This window comes from Leuciscus leuciscus (assembly GCF_965113295.1).
Source record: "Leuciscus leuciscus genome assembly, chromosome: 1".
NCBI lineage: Eukaryota > Metazoa > Chordata > Actinopteri > Cypriniformes > Leuciscidae > Leuciscus > Leuciscus leuciscus.
This window is the reverse complement of record NC_138725.1, coordinates 3,313,670-3,331,085: the sequence shown is the minus strand read 5'-3', so window position 1 is coordinate 3,331,085 and position 17,416 is coordinate 3,313,670. Positions and strand designations below refer to the sequence as shown.

The following is a 17,416-nucleotide window of genomic DNA, read 5'->3' as shown; positions in this document are numbered from 1 at the left end:
GGAATCATGAGAGCTAACTATGATAAATTAACAACCGACAGCCTATATATAGCCTTTCAAAATCCACAAATGCGTGAGGGGATTCACAAATGCATGCAGCGATTTACAAATGCACAGAAAGCGGTTCACAAATTAATGCCAGGCAGAGTTGTGTTTGTTACATAATAAAACATTTGTAAATATATTTTTATTTGCAAATCTTATTTTTATCTTAAATCTTACTTATATTTTTTGTGAATCTCCTTACATTTATTTTGCAGATCTTAATCTATTTATTTGTGAATTTGATACATTTTTGTATCTATTTATCTGGAATATGCAACAATTTTAACTCCATAATCCTCCTCTGCCTATTCTGACTATTTTGTGCTTCACTTGAAAAAGTTCCTTTCACCTTTAGTGACTGGAGTCACTTCAGATCTAAAATAATAATAATGGAAGGCTACTAGTAAAGCTGAATCTGCGTGGCCCTGATTGGCTGCGCGGGTGTCCCGTACGCGCGTGCGTTGGAGGCCGATGACGTCACCGCTCGCTCGCGCCGTCTCTCTGTTCCCTCATGAGAGTTTCAGCGTCGAGTCTTCTGAGGTGAGGAGAGCAGTTCACGGTATTTCTCATATTTACTCAACCATCACACACACTTTATACAGTTTGATTAAGCGACAGGCTCATTTCTGTATTGTTTTCATCGATCACAGCGATACTTGTGCGTCTTTTCTGGCGTCTTCCTTCTGAAATAAACATTTAGTGCAGCAGCAGCAGCGAGCATGAGGAGAATATGTTGAGTTCTTGACTTAGGTAAAGTTGGTTTTATATTCGCACATTCACACTTTTTTGCTTAAAAACTGTCTCAATAACAAGCGCAATAAAGCACATTTTTGCAAAACAAAAGCAGCTATATGATCTTTAGGACAAAGATGGTGAACTACAACACTCTCCACAATCGATCAATGGGCAAATATTGTTTTAATGGCATACAAAGTTGCGAATGTCCACTGAATGTCCAATGTAGTGTGGTAAACAGGATAGGGACCGTCTAAAAAGTTCTATTTTTTTTCATTGTGTGCAAACAGACAACTACATTTTTGCAAAGTACAGATGTACCAGCAAATATCTCTCACATTATGTCTTCTAATGCTATTGATTGTACTTTAGCAACAATAAAAAGTGAATTATAATGATTGTATTTAGGAAACCTGCCTCACTATACATAATGTACATAATTTTAGAATAAAATTACATTAATTCACCAAAAGGATTTTTTACTATCCGAAGGTTGTAGCATGTTCCTAGTGACCAGTCTGACTTACTACAGGTGAGATTTTGACAAAAAGTCCCTTACTGTACGTACAGTTGACAAATATGTTTTAAAAAAAATTACTGTAATTCACCCTAAGTATTTTTTCGTGTTCCAAAGGCTGTAGTGCTTTCCTAGTGACCAGACTGACTTACTACAGGTGAAATTTGGACAAAAACTCCCTTACTGTACGTACAGTTGACAAATACGTTTTTTAAAAAATTACTGTAATTCACCTAAATAATTTTTTCGTGTTCCAAAGGCTGTAGTGTTTTCCTAGTGACCAGACTGACTTACTACACGTGAAATGTTGACAATACCTCCCTTACTGTACGTACAATTATCAAATAAGTTTATGAAAAAATTACTGTAATTCATCTAAATCATTTTTGCATGTTCCAAAGGTTGTAGTGCTTTCCTACGGACCAGACTGACTTACTACAGGTGAAATTTTGACAAAAACTCCCTTACTGTACGTACAGTTGACAAATGCGTTTTTTAAAAAATTACTGTAATTCACCCTAAGTATTTTTTCGTGTTCCAAAGGCTGTAGTGCTTTCCTAAGGACCAGACTGACTTACTACAGGTGAAATTTTGACAAAAACTCCCTTACTGTACGTACAGTTGACAAATGCGTTTTTTTTTTTAATTACTGTAATTCACCCTAAGTATTTTTTCGTGTTCCAAAGGCTGTAGTGCTTTCCTAAGGACCAGACTGACTTACTACAGGTGAAATTTTGACAAAAACTCCCTTACTGTACGTACAGTTGACAAATGCGTTTTTTAAAAAATTACTGTAATTCACCCTAAGTATTTTTTCGTGTTCCAAAGGCTGTAGTGCTTTCCTAAGGACCAGACTGACTTACTACAGGTGAAATTTTGACAAAAACTCCCTTACTGTACGTACAGTTGACAAATGCGTTTTTTTTTTAATTACTGTAATTCACCCTAAGTATTTTTTCGTGTTCCAAAGGCTGTAGTGCTTTCCTAAGGACCAGACTGACTTACTACAGGTGAAATTTTGACAAAAACTCCCTTTCTGTACATACAGTTGACAAATAAGTTTTTTTTAAAAATTACTGTAATTCACCCTAAGTATTTTTTCGTGTTCCAAAGGCTGTAGTGCTTTCCTAAGGACCAGACTGACTTACTACAGGTGACATTTTGACAAAAACTCCCTTACTGTACGTACAGTTGACAAATGCGTTTTTTTAAAAAATACTGTAATTCACCCTAAGTATTTTTTCGTGTTCCAAAGGCTGTAGTGCTTTCCTAAGGACCAGACTGACTTACTACAGATGAAATTTTGACAAAAACTCCCTTACTGTACGTACAGTTGACAAATGCGTTGTTTAAAAAATTACTGTAATTCACCCTAAGTATTTTTCGTGTTCCAAAGGCTGTAGTGCTTTCCTAAGGACCAGACTGACTTACTACAGGTGAAATTTTGACAAAAACTCCCTTACTGTACGTACAGTTGACAAATGCGTTTTTTTAAAAATTACTGTAATTCACCCTAAGTATTTTTTCGTGTTCCAAAGGCTGTAGTGCTTTCCTAAGGACCAGACTGACTTACTACAGGTGAAATTTTGACAAAAACTCCCTTACTGTACGTACAGTTGACAAATGCGTTTTTTTAAAAAAATACTGTAATTCACCCTAAGTATTTTTTCGTGTTCCAAAGGCTGTAGTGCTTTCCTAAGGACCAGACTGACTTACTACAGGTGAAATTTTGACAAAAACACCCTTACTGTGCGTACAGTTGACAAATATGTTTTTAAAAAAATTACTGTAATTCACCCTAAGTATTTTTTCGTGTTCCAAAGGTTGTAGTGCTTTCCTAGTGACCAGACTGACTTACTACAGGTGAAATTTTTACAATATCTCCCTTACTGTACAATTATCAAATGTTTATGTAATGAGCATATTATTATATATGTTTATTACATATGTTTATGAAATAAACTGTAAATCACCTATAGTGTTTTTTTATATATATCCCAAAGGTTGTAGTACTTTCCTAGTGAAAGGACTGACTTATTACAGGTGAAATTTTGACAAAAACTCCCTTACTGTACGTACAGTTGACAAATACGTTTTTTTTTAATTACTGTAATTCACCCTAAGTATTTTTTCGGGTTCCAAAGGCTGTAGTGTTTTCCTACAGACCAGACTGACTTACTACAGGTGAAATTTGGACAAAAAGTCCCTTACTGTGCGTACAGTTGACAAATATGTTTTTTTTTTTAAATACTGTAATTCACCCTAAGTATTTTTTCGTGTTCCAAAGGGTGTTGTGCTTTCCTAGTGACCTGACTGACTTACTACAGGTGAAATTTTGACAATAACTCCCTAACTGTATATACTATTATCAAATAGGTTTATGAAAAATTTACTGTAATTGACCGTAACTATTTTTCCGCGTTCCAAAGGGTGTAGTACTTTCCTAGTGACTTGTCTGACTTACTACAGGTGGAATTTTGACAATACCTCCTTTACTGTACAATTATCAAATATTTTTATGTAATAAACATTATTACATGTGTTTATTACATAGGCTATGTTTATGTAATAGACTGTAATTCACCTATAGTGTTTTTTATATATATATTCCAAAGATTGTAGTGCTTTCCTAGTGACCACACTGACTTACTCCAGGTGAAATTTTGACAATACCTAATAATACTGTTTTACATAATAATATATATAATAACTGTAATTCACTAAAAGGGGTTTTGTTTGTTTAAGGTTGTAGTACATTAATAGGGGCTACATTATTATTAACAGTAGTGACTGAACCTGTACGGATTGGTGCAGCAAATCTGACAGATAATGAACAACAAGATCATGGAGGTATTCAAGATACTGTACAGTGCACTGTTTTATTTCTATTATCTTTCTAATTGTTCATGGAATACCACTAGGATTATACATAAAAGTTATTATAATTAATTCCTCGTGGTTAGAGTAATATTTCAATTTCACTTCTTCAAAATTTTGCTGTTGTTGATCCTCTCTTGGTTTAAGTTGTTCTTATATTATCATAAACCCTTTAAACTGATTGTTTTGTCAAGTACTTTTTACTTTACTATATTTTCTTTTAGTGAAGTGACGTAAAAGTTTAAGTATAACAAATGTGTGTGTTTGAATACAATTTTTTCAAATGTTTTCAGTCAGGACTACTTTGGGTAAACAAAAATATTTAACAATTGAACATGTTATTTAATATCTATTCATTGCATTATGTAATTGGTTAACACACATAACTATAACTGTTAGTGGTTTGTTACATAGTTAATCCTTGTCATGTTTACCAACGTGAACAGTGCCAAAGATGGTACCCAATGTAAGCTGCATTGGACTATCACCAGACAAGCTACCTGGAAAAGATGCCCAATGGTTGTGCTCACTGTGTACCTTAACCCTCTGGAGTCTGAGCGTTTTTTTGGGCCCTGGGGGTGTTCTGACATGCCCTGACATTTGTGCTTTTTTCAGTTGCTTATAAACATATTAATGGCAAAGGTGTAAATTCACTCTATATAGCACAAACAGGACTACAATAATATGTGAGCCACATGTATGTACATGTTTTCATTTTTGAGAGAATAATGTTTATGCGTGGTTATCGAAAAAACTAAAAATTAAAATTTTTGAAATAAGACCACAAAACACATACTAAATATGTGGCAATAAGACTTTTGACTTATGGATGTCGTCGCCTATAGTTTTTTCTTCAAAATTATGTGAAAATAGTCTTGCTTTATCGTTCACATAAAACCATACATTGATTTAAATTGATGTAAAACAGGTTTTGCTTGGAAAGCCAATATGCGAGGGGGCGTGAACGAGGAGTGGTTTACACCTTAGAATACACCCACTCTGCATAATTAGCCATTCACTCAGGTGTGACACTGACTGAGCCACAATGAAAGGACAAAAGATATATTTAGAAGAAGACTTATATTGACCATTTAAGATTTTGCTTACATCTATCTTGTAAATATGTTTTGCTATTTTATTAAAATGGTTACAATTACAACAATAATTACAATTTCAACAATATTTCAAGTGTACTCTTTCTTTGTAAAAAAAAATGATTATAGGCCCTACATTTTATCTATGTATTCATTAGTTTGAATATAACCAACATTGGAACAGCTAACATCTTAGTTGATGACTTTATTTTTGACAAAAATCGTATTTTATATATAGAAATGGCTAAACAAAAGCTTATTTGATGTGGCAGTATATTCTACAGTAAAAACTGTACCCAAATCTACTAAACAAAATGTTGTCTTTCATATTTCGTCTGACTGTAACGTTGTTTTCATGAAATATTAGGGCATATTGTTAATTTGCAGTTTAATACGTTGCTTATACAAATAGCCTACATTTTATTTCAACATTCAGTCGATGTTTACTTATCTCAGTATAGCAATACAGTTTGCTAAAACATCATCATTCATTCACACACGCGATTTAAATTTAAACTGTCTTTGCCAGCTGTGGTAAACAGCGCGCATTCATGCCGTTTATTCATTCATAAACAGAAACCCACGTGAAGAAATTCACGTGAGAAGGAAAAAACTTACTTGCATTCCTCAGCTCGCTCCTCGATATACCCGCACTTCTGAGGGACATTTTCGATTAGTATTATTCCTCACAGCGCTGCAAGACGGTGTAAACAATGATCTAAATAAACGTGTGTGTTTTCTCGAGCTGATGGGGGCGTTCACAGGATTGCCTCAGCCATTTGCGTTTGAATAGCGCGCGCTCTCCGTGGGCGGGGCCGATTATAACGTAATGAGATGAGATGAGCTCGACTGGAATCGCTCTCTTTTAATACAGATTTCACAAGATGAGAATAATTGTTTTTTTATATAAATGACTTCATTTAAAAGAAGAGAATTCAAGCTTCATGCCTGTCTGTCTGTATGTCTGTTTGACTGAGTATTCGCTGAGTTATTGTTAATTTTCGGACGCGTTTCAGAATGGACTTCACTGGCAGAGAGAAGGCAGAACTCGCTTCGTGTTTATTTTTCTTTATTTGGCAAAAAGCACAACACTTTGTTTTTATTGTGAGTATACACAAAAATAATACACATTTAACAGAATCGATTGATGTATGAAACTCCTATGGAAAATCAAAGTCAACAGAGTATTTATGAGTTTCTTTTACACTAATAAAAAAAAAGCGAGCTGGTATCGCCGGCGATACCGTAGACCTCAGGGGGTTAAACAGTGGAACATCATTAAAGAATATCTGCTGAAACTTCTGCTTTATTGTCCTTGTTGCAATATGGATTACCATTGTATATCTGCATTTTGGGACTTACAGTTAAAGACCCATGGACCAGATATGATTTATTAAGACCAGGAGTTAAAAGTAGGTTCTGATTGGCTAATAAATAATCACACATTTTCTACACATAGATAGACTGAAGCATATCTCCATCAATTATGCGGCTGACATTCGGACCCTGAATTTAGGCACGTCGTGACCTTCCACACTTGTAGTGATTGTAATGAATAGTAATTGGACCAATTTTTGAGTCTCCAGTCTAGGACCAACTCTATAGCGCCACCACCAGTTCAAAAATTCAACATTAAAAGGATTATAGCTTTTGAACCCTTTGATCTAGATGTGAATGTAAATAGATGTAAAATGACACTTAGTACACCTGATTCCACTCATTATGGTGATCACAATCAATATCTTACATTAAGACTCTGTACTTTTCAAAATGGCCACTACTGTAATGGGCAGTGTTACATTTTTTTGTGCTACTCCTCATTCAAATTTTGTTAAATTTTTACAAAAATTGGCTCAGATGATCTTTGGACCAAGCCACACAGAAGTGACTGAACAGATTTTTTTATTTTTGCTATCGTTCCTGATATACTTTTCTCCAAATTTGACCTGTATTTGTTGCCTTATGGTAGTTAGCTTAGCATGCTAATTGGTTAGCATGCTAACCTGATGCCATTCTTTCTAATGTGGCTCTTCAGCTATAAGGCTAACCATAAACTACATTAGCATTAAGCTAACTTAACTTGCTAACTTAACTAATCTGGTTAACATGCCTTTGTGTGCTCATTCTTACACTTAAGCCTCTCCTCGGCAGCTTGGTAAGACAGCGTCAACTGAGTGGCGCAAGCTGCTAAACCACGTGCCATGAGCCCTGAACCATTCCGGTTGTGGGTTTGAATCCTGTGTGGCACATTCCCAGACCGCAAGAGGTATTGTGGTGTAAAAGTTGCTTCTATTCCAGACATGGTGTCCATATGTGAGCGCACTCGATAAATACAACATGCAGCGAATTTATACAAAAAATTATTCATTTTGAATTGCTTCTCACTTGAACTACTGGACCTTCTTCATCTTGCTAAAAACGCAACTTCCCAGTGGCGCAATGATGTGAGTGACAGGTATCTGACCCAGAGATAATGGGTTTGAGCCCCGTGTGGGATGATTTAAAAAAAATTGTGTGTAATGTTGTGTCATGTCGATTCCTTTATTATTCAACGTTGTACTAATCTTTCTTCCTCTTGGATTAATGTATGTCTTGTTCATTATATGTTCATTCTCATCTGAACTTCTGTTCATTTTGAGTTTATTTTCACCTATACTTCTAAACCAGCTCTTTTTTTCTTCAATTTCTGCTGTTTTTACTATTCCTGCTCTTGCTGCTGCTTCAGCTTGGCCCCGTATCGCTGCTTGCAGCTATATTTCCACTTGTTCCTTAACATGTAACCAAAATACTAACACACACAGACACAGTTTCTTCAAGATTGGATTTGGTGAGGAGGAGAGTCTTCTCATAACATTAAGATAACATGTTCTTTCTCTCAAGGAGTGGATACTTTAAATCTAACTGTAAAGTAAAGACTTTAACTAAGAAATGGTCTCTCAACTATAGGTTTCAATGACTCCTGAGACCATTGCTATCAGGGTAGCCTGGAAAAGCAGATGGATGTAGTGACACCTGTTAAAGAAGTCCATATTTCATCTCTGGAAGCCAGGCTAAATGAGCAAACACTGTTACTGCATTCCTGGCATGGGCCAGAGCCTTATGTTACACCTCAGATATCAAATACAGACATTTAAAGGATACATGAAATAACATTTTCGATAATCACACTGATAATTTCTTTAACAAAGTAAAATCTCATAAGCCTAGAGAATTCATTCAACTCATTTGATATATAGAAGGAAAACTATTGATTAATACCTTGATTATAATCACTCATTAGATATACATTGAAGCAGCAGTGTGTTCCAGAATCCACTTCTTCAGGACTTCATAACAAAAACTTAACTTGAATAATTACAATAAGGGTGTTGCTTATTTATAACATTGAAAATATTATTAACCTAAAATATCTGCTTTTTTTAATCAATGAAAGAATTGTGTTGTACAAGGAACAGCAGTTCTAATACATACTTTTACCTAATACATTTATCAAAGTTAATTGAGTAGAGTGATCACTGGGAACATACTATAACCTTTGGAACATGAAAAAAGGAGAAATTACAGTAACTTTTTAATAATAATAATGTTTGTACTATACTTACAGTAAGGTATTGGCAGTATTTAACATGTAGTAAGTCAGTGTGGTCACTAGGAAAGCACTACAGCCTTTGGAACAGGAAAAAATACTTTAGGGGAATTACTGTAATTTTTTCTTAAACTTATTTGTTTATTGTACGTACAGTAAAGGAGTTATTGTCAAAATTCCACCTGTAGTAAGTCAGTCTGATCACTAGGAAAGCACTACAGCCTTTGGAACAGGAAAAAATACTTTAGGGGAATTACTGTAATTTTTTCTTAAACATATTTGTTTATTGTACATACAGTAAAGGAGTTATTGTCAAAATTACACCTGTAGTAAGTCAGTCTGATCACTAGGGAAGCACTATGTCTTTGGAACATGAAAAAATACTTTAGGGGAATTACTGTATTTTTTTCTTAAACTTATTTGTTTATTGTACGTACAGTAAAGGAGATATTGTCAAAATTCCACCTGTAGTAAGTCAGTCTGATCACTAGGAAAGCACTACAGCCTTTGCAACAGGAAAAAATACTTTTGGGGAATTACTGTAATTTTTTCTTAAACATATTTGTTTATTGTACGTACAGTAAAGGAGTTATTGTCAAAATTACACCTGTAGTAAGTCAGTCTGATCACTAGGGAAGCACTATGCCTTTGGAACATGAAAAAATACTTTAGGGGAATTACTGTAATTTTTTCTTAAACTTATTTGTTTATTGTACGTACAGTAAAGGAGATATTGTCAAAATTCCACCTGTAGTAAGTCAGTCTGATCACTAGGAAAGCACTACAGCCTTTGGAACAGGAAAAAATACTTTAGGTGAATTGCTGTAATTTTTTTTTATTAATATTTGTATACTGAACGTACAGTAAGGGAGGTATTGTCAAAATTTCACATGTAGTAAGTCAGTCTGGTCAGTAGGACCATACTACAACCTTTGGAACATGAAAAAAATCCCTTTGGTGAATTACTGTAACTTTTACATAAAACATATTTGCTACGTATTACACATACGTACTGTATGTACAGTAGCCTACAAAAAAGTAAAAATATGCAGCAAATATCAAACCTGAAACTATTTCTATCCTGGTTGGCAACTTTATTTTTTTATTTTTTTACTTGATTATGTTCATGGTGCTGTCCACGTATGTGGTCCTGAAGGTCCTAAATTATCAAGTCTGCAACTTGGGTAAAGTTGATTTTATATTCGCATATTCGCGGAGTTCCGCGTTCAATATCTCGTGACCTGAATATTGTTACTACACAAATAACATTGTTTTAATATTTAAATTTTCTTCTTAAAACGAGCTTTCCTTCGGGTTTGCACTTTGCAGATGGTCCCTTCTTAGCAGCCTGTGCATAGAGATCAATGTATTTTGTCCAGTGCGAAGGAAAGATCGTTTTGAGGAAAATTATGTTGTAGCTTCTGGTGTTTAATCTGTAGTTATATGTGATAGGTGTTTTGTGTAGCAACAACGTTTAGTTCACGAGTTATTGAACGCGGAAGTCCGCGAATGTGCGAATATGCGAATATAAAACTAACTTTACCTAAGTGAGTTCTTGACAGACCTGAGCGATGTTATGTTCGTTTGTGTGATTGTTTCGTCAAGTCAGAGTTTAAGATCTGTGAAGGGAATGAATGGATATCGATCTCAAGTGTCATACTGGAACAGATCTGCTAAAGCTTTACATTATTTTACTTTACTCTTATATACTTAAAGTTTACAGCCTATAATGAGCCACGTGAGACATTAAATCAATAGCCTACTTATAAATATGAATAGCGTTTTACTCTTGGAACAATAGTGCTCTGTGGTGCTTATTATTTTCAAAAGTTTAATGACAATTTTCAGTTTCTGCACATATAAAATATTATTATAATGTTCTAATTTATAGTGATTAATGAATCATAAGATCAAACTATATTTAGATTAATTTGGACATGTATATTATGCTGCTGTAGTTATTTATCTGTAGTGGTTGATGAAGATGAGTGTCATTTAGAGATGTCAATTTTCATAAATTCCCATTGATCGATTGTCGTTTAAATTAACGATCAATTAATTGATTAATCGTTAGCCTTAACACTGCAATATGAGTTTGCTGCAGTGGGATATGGCCAACAGCATGACAGGTTTTGCAAGTACTAGGGCCAATATAGCGATTGCGATTTAATATGAGATTTTTTTTAAGCTCTTTATCTTTTCTATAATTCAACCAAAACAAGCAATAAATCATTGTAAAATAGGGAAGGGAATCTTTAGGCACCTCATGAGCCGATACATTTTTTTTCTTTAATTGATCTTATTAATAAAACTTAAAATATTTAATTACATAATTATAAGTAGGCCTACTTATAATAATTACATATTAAAAAAAATAAATTAATACAATTACATGTTAATAATTTTAACAAATATAGCTTCAAAACAAATAACAAAGAGGGGAAAAAAGAGAAGCAATAAATTAAAGCAATAAACAAAGAGTGCTTTCAGGATTTAAGAGTAGGCTGTCTGAACGTGTTCATCTCTTTTGCAATTATAAGATGTGGTTTGTCCTGTCTGTTTAATAACTTAAGATATAACTGCCTGTGTCTCATTAATTTCGCGTCATAAAAGCATTTTGAGATGCAAGTACATTTAACCAGATAGACGGAGTCAATCACAGCCGCATGCTCAAACGCTCTTCGCAAAGTGCACGTGAGTATTTGAAATTGAAAGCAGCTTCTGTTGGTGATTTTCATATTTTTAATATATAAGCCAACTGCATTAGACATATGATGCCTTCTTAGAGCATTTGTAAGTAAAAACCGGCGGGCGAGACCGCACACTACAAAAGTAACATCACGCAGACCGCGCGCGTAGAAAGCACACGCGTCATCACGTATCTGTGTTTAAAACTAAGCTCAGACATAAATCTGAAATTATCTTAATCGATACAGAATCGTTGGAGAGAATCTATAACACAATATCACATAAATTAAACAAACTGTTATTTCCTGTAGCCAGGCCTACATGCGTAGCGTGCCAAGTTGATGCTTCATCTGCAATACAGACTGGTTTACTCTCGCGTGCCACGTGACCAGACTGTAATCGCAGCTTTGCGGTTAAAAATTCATCATATCGCGATATTATCACAAATGCAATTAATCGTTCAGCCCTAGCAAATACACAAAACGCTATGTTCCTCACCAAATGAATGAGAGGGTTTTTAATCTAAATAAAAGGTTAGTAGGATTGTAAAATGTTTTGATGAGTATACACATTGAAACATTTTACGATCCTAAGTAGTCCTTTATTTAGATTAAAAACCATTTCTCATTCATTTGGTGAGGAACATAGCGTTTTGTGCAGTATTTGCACACCCTGTCATGCTGTTGGCCATATGCCAATGCAGCAGACTCATAATGCAGTGTTACTAACGGGTAATCGATTAATTGATCGTTAATTTAAACAACGCTCGATCATGGGAATTTGTTCAAATTGACATCCCTAACGGCAACTTAACCCAAATAATTCACAATGTTTTATTACAATATTGTTCTCTTTATAATGTTATAATATGACAGTCCAATAGTCATTATTAGTCGTGCATTGCCGTTTGAGCTGCGCACGCTGAAACTAAAAAGGATCACTGTACACTTTACTACATTAATTCTTAACCAAATGTGTCCTATATGAGATAAATCAGATATAGATAGGCCTACACAAAATAAACACAATATTACAACTTACATTTGCACAGAACAAAAGGCTGCGAATGCACACGCAAACTTATAGTCATGATAAAGGTGTAAAATGGTCCCAAAAATAACTCCGGCACGCTCGCTACGTTTCGTGGTCGAGCAGCACGCAGACGCACGCTTATGAACCTGCTTAATCAATGACTGATAAGTTTTAATCGATTAAATGTATTATCGTCAATTAATCGTTAACATCCCTAGTGTCATTAGTGATTGTTTTTGTATTATTGATGTTTTATCCATGTCATAGTGTGAGAAATGACAGTATTGTCTTTCAATGGAGCAGTTTAATAGGCTTTTGTCATCTATCTGACTCAAATGATGTGTTTCTAACAGCAAACACTCAGAATAAAGTGAGTTGATCTGCTGGTGAGGAGATCTCACGGTGTGAGAAGGTAAAATCGCGACACACCCCTTCCAACACTCAGAGTTATCCTTCCCGTCCAGATCCAATGCTACCTAGGGCTGTGACGTGGCAGTTTTTTACCACCGCTGTGGAAATTGACCAATACCGGCGGTGATTAGGGGTTGTTTTTGAAAAGTCAAGTTTATTTATATAGCGCTTTTCACAATACAGATTGTATCAAAGCAGCTTCACAGTATTAAATTAAAATAATACATAAATGTTTGTTTCTAGTGGAAAACGTCCACGTTTGGTAATGCTGATCAATAGTATTGTTGATTGATTAATTAAATTAAATATCGCCAACTGAGCAAGCCAACGGCAACAGTGCTTTGGTGGACCTAGACATCCTAGGTATGACCAAAAGCCTTGAATTTAGTGATCTTAAAGAGCGCAATGGATTATAGGGCGATAGAAGATCCGTTAAATAGACTGGAGCTAAGCCGTTTAGGGCTTTATAAGTCAGTAGCAATACCTTGTAATTAATACGGGACTTTATAGGTAACCAATGTAGTGATGATAAAATTGGTGTTATATGATCATATTTTCTTGATCTAGTAAGAACTCTAGCGGCGGCATTTTGGACTAACTGTAGCTTGTTTATTGAGGATCAAATCAAATCAAGTATATTTGTATAGCGCTTTTCACAATACAGATTGTATCAAAGCAGCTTCACAGTATTAAATTAAAATAAAATAATACAACAAGGTTTGTTTCTAGTGGAATGTATTGATTGATAAAATAAAATAAAATATCCCCAAAATATCCCCAACTGAGCAAGCCAAAGGCAACAGTGGCAAGGAACCGAAAAAACTCCATCAAGTGACCTAATGGAGAAAAAAAACCTTGGGAAAACCCAGGCTCAGTCGGGGGCCAGTTCTCCTCTGGCATTTATGAACTAGAGGCCGGATTGTAGTTTGAACTGTAAGATTAAAAATATTATATGAATGCCTGGCCGAAAAGATGTGTCTTTAATCTAGTTTTAAACTGGGAGAGCGAGTCCGAGCAACGAACAGTATCAGGAAGGCTATTCCAGAGTTTCGGAGCCAAATGTGAAAATGCTCTCCCTCCTTTGGTTGATCTGGATATCCTAGGTATGACCAAAAGCCTCGAATTTATTGATCTCAAAGAGCGCAATGGATTATAGGGCGATAGAAGATCTGTTAAATAGACTGGAGCTAAGCCGTTTAGGGCTTTATAAGTCAGTAGCAATACCTTGTAATTAATACAGAACTTAATAGGTAACCAATGCAGTGATGATAAAATCGGTGTTATATGATCATATTTTCTTGATCTAGTAAGAACTCTAGCGGCTGCATTTTGGACTAACTGTATCTTGTTTATTGAGGATGCAGGACAACCAGCTAATAAAGCATTACAGTAATCTAGTCTCTAGGTCATGAGTGCATGAACTAACTTTTCTGCATCAGAAACTGATAGCATATTACGTAGCTTAGCAATGTTTCTAAGGTGGAAAAAGGCTGTTTTTGTAACATATGAAATATGATTTTCAAAAGACAGGTTGCAATCGAGTATTACACCCAGGTCTTTACTGTAGAGGATAAAGTAACAGGACATCCTACGATGTTAAAGTTGGTTGAATTGTGAGAGGTTCTGTGGACGTTTTTTTGAACCGATATATCTTTTTCTATTATTTTTGACATAAATGGAAGATTTGAAATGGGTCTATAATTTGCTAGATTATACGGGTCAAATTGTGGTTTCTTAATGAGAGGTTTTATAACTGCCAGTTTAAATGTTCTTGGAACATGACCTAAAGATAAAGATGAGTTAATAATATTGAGGAGAGGCTCTTCCACTACAAGTAACACTTCTTTCAGTAGTTTAGTTGGTATAGGATCTAATAAACATGTTGTTATTTTAGATGAAGTGATACGTTTATTTAACTCTTTTTGTTCTATAGTTGTAAAGCACTGTAATTGTTCTTGCGGGGTGATAATTGAGGCTGAATTATAAGGCGCGATTGAAGATTGAACGTTTACAATTGTGGTTCTGATGTTTTCTTTTTTCTCAGTGAAGAAGTTCATGAAATCATTACTACTAAACTGTAACGGGATATTTTGTTCGGGTGACGTCTGTTTATTTGTTAGTCTAGCCACGGTGTTAACCCTCTGGGGTCTGAGCTGTTTTCTGGGCCCTGGAGGTGTTCTGACATGCTCTGACATTTCTGGTTATTTCTGTTACTTGTGACATTTTCATGGCTAAAGTCTAATTACACTGTATTCAGCACAAACTCTGCTACGATAATATATCAGCAGCATGTATGTAAAAGTTTGTAGTTTTGAGATAATGACATTTATGCGTGGTTTGTGAAAATACAAAAAAAAATTCTCACTGAAATAAGGCCATGAAACCCATACTGATTATTTCTTCACAAGACTTTTGAAAATTGTATCACGTAGCCTAGAATATTTGCTCTAAAACTATGTGAAAATCACCCTGACTGCTCATTCAGATAAGACAATATATTGATTTAAAAATTTTACGACGTGTTTTGTGTGAAAAAGCTTTATGCGGAGGTCATTAATATGTATTGTTTTCACATCTGAGAACAGGGTCCGAAATTAACAAGCGCCAAATGCGGGTAGCGCCAAATGCGGGTAGATTTTCCGTTTGGCGAGTAAATCTCAAAAGGCTATCCGCCACACTGGCGGGTGAATGTTTATACCAAAATATGAAATTTTCAGCGCACACGCGCTCTTCTGCCTCTAGAACGAGCAGAGAGAGAGAGAGAGAGAGAGAGAGAGAGAGAGAGAGAGAGAGCTGGCCGGGCCCGCGCGCGCGCATTCACTATTCAGACCAAAGCGTCAAGCTTCCCCGTACTTTTTGACAAGCGTCCTTGACGGGCGGCCAGAGCTTCTTTGCAGCTCAAGTCGGTGTGTACGTACAGTTACTATCTGTTGACGGCGCTGAGGAAAAAGGATATGTGAAGCTCCCGCACTGGAAGAAGCGGTCGCCGCCCATTTGTGTCCTGCTGGCAGTTGGAGAGCAAAGGGCGCGCACCAATCTAAAGTCCGTACAGAACGTCTTCAGCACTCGCGGATCGTGCATAACGTTTCTGCTTTCCACACCATGGCCGTTCTTTTCTCGAGAAAATGAGTTTTCCTATAGCGGTCGCAACGCAATACTCGTTCCCTTATCTCTCAGGGAACCGAGGTTACGTAAGTAACCAAGTACGTTCTGCCTTCCCTTCCACATGAGTCAGGTAACAAAACTGACCAAAAAATTTTTTTATTCATTTTCATCCCAATGATAGTAATATTTCATATATTTCTCTCATTCTGATCAATATATAGATTTTTTTCATTTTTATTATAGGCCTACTTTATTATAATTTTTCTCTGGACATTTTTTTTTATGTTTGTATTCAACATAATAGGCCTACCTTATTATCTCAATTAAATGTACTAAAATGAATGTATATGTGACAAAAAAAAGGCTGTTTATTATTTTTGCCGGTAAAAAATATGCTTGGCTGGTGGATTTTTTCATCTACCAGTCCCCGTGGCAGGTGAGCCAAAAAGTTAATTTCGGACCCTGCCTGAGAAAGACAAAGACCCTCCCCTAACGGCCCTATTAGGAGCTATCAGGCCCTGTCATTCTGAGCAACCTTGCACAATACTGTAAATGAGGAGATTTAAAAAAGAATGGCTTTTAAATTGTTTGGATTTATTTACAACACAACATAGTCCAAAGATACACACAACAAATGCCAAAAAAGCACTTATTGAAAATAATGATCCAAAGACAGAGACCTTTGTGCCATTCCTAAAAACATTGTACATACCTTTCATTTCCAAGGTGTTTGATTTTCACTTTACCATGTTCACTGAAGTCCTCAGTGGCATCTGGGCCCTGACAAAAAAAAAGTGAACATACTGATATCAAGAGAAAGGCCTGCACGATTTTGGGAATACATTTTAGATTTTTCTGGTTAAAATTGCTTTTTAAAATTCACAGAATACACACACACACACACACACACACACAAATGTTTCCAACAATATATGATATAATGAACACCAGGTTTGTTGTGCCTTGTAGGCATAAGCTATGCGCAGTGCTGGATAAAATAACAATAACCTTATAGCAGTATAAATCTTCCAAAAGATTTCAGTAACAACTAAGCTAGAGAAAAATATATTGATTATCATGTTACTTCAAATGTTTCCATTCGTTATGATGATATGAAATGAGATAATAGTAAAAACATGAAGCCGTTTGCTTTTCAAATGCGATCGCGCTGCAAAATATGATACAATCAAACGCGATCGCGCTGCAAAATATGATACATTCAAACGTGATTGCGCTGCAAAATATGATACATTCAAACGCGATCACGATCCAAGATATGATACATTCAAACGCGATCACGCTCCAATATAAAACATTATGGTTACC

General features: G+C 35.5%; 2 protein-coding genes across 2 annotated transcripts in view; both read left to right on the top strand.

Annotated features, from left to right (window-relative positions):
• Nucleotides 1-16,553, top strand: part of LOC309480179 (uncharacterized protein) — a 222,050-nt gene extending 205,497 nt beyond the window's left edge. The window contains exon 2 of the mRNA XM_082144577.1: nucleotides 16,116-16,553. The gene's annotated coding sequence lies outside the window, so the exon portion shown is untranslated. The remainder of the gene's footprint in view (nucleotides 1-16,115) is intronic.
• The window catches only part of LOC309479756 (uncharacterized protein), a 223,481-nt gene that overhangs the window by 59,627 nt on the left and 146,438 nt on the right, over nucleotides 1-17,416 (top strand). The gene's annotated exons all lie outside the window — the stretch shown is intronic.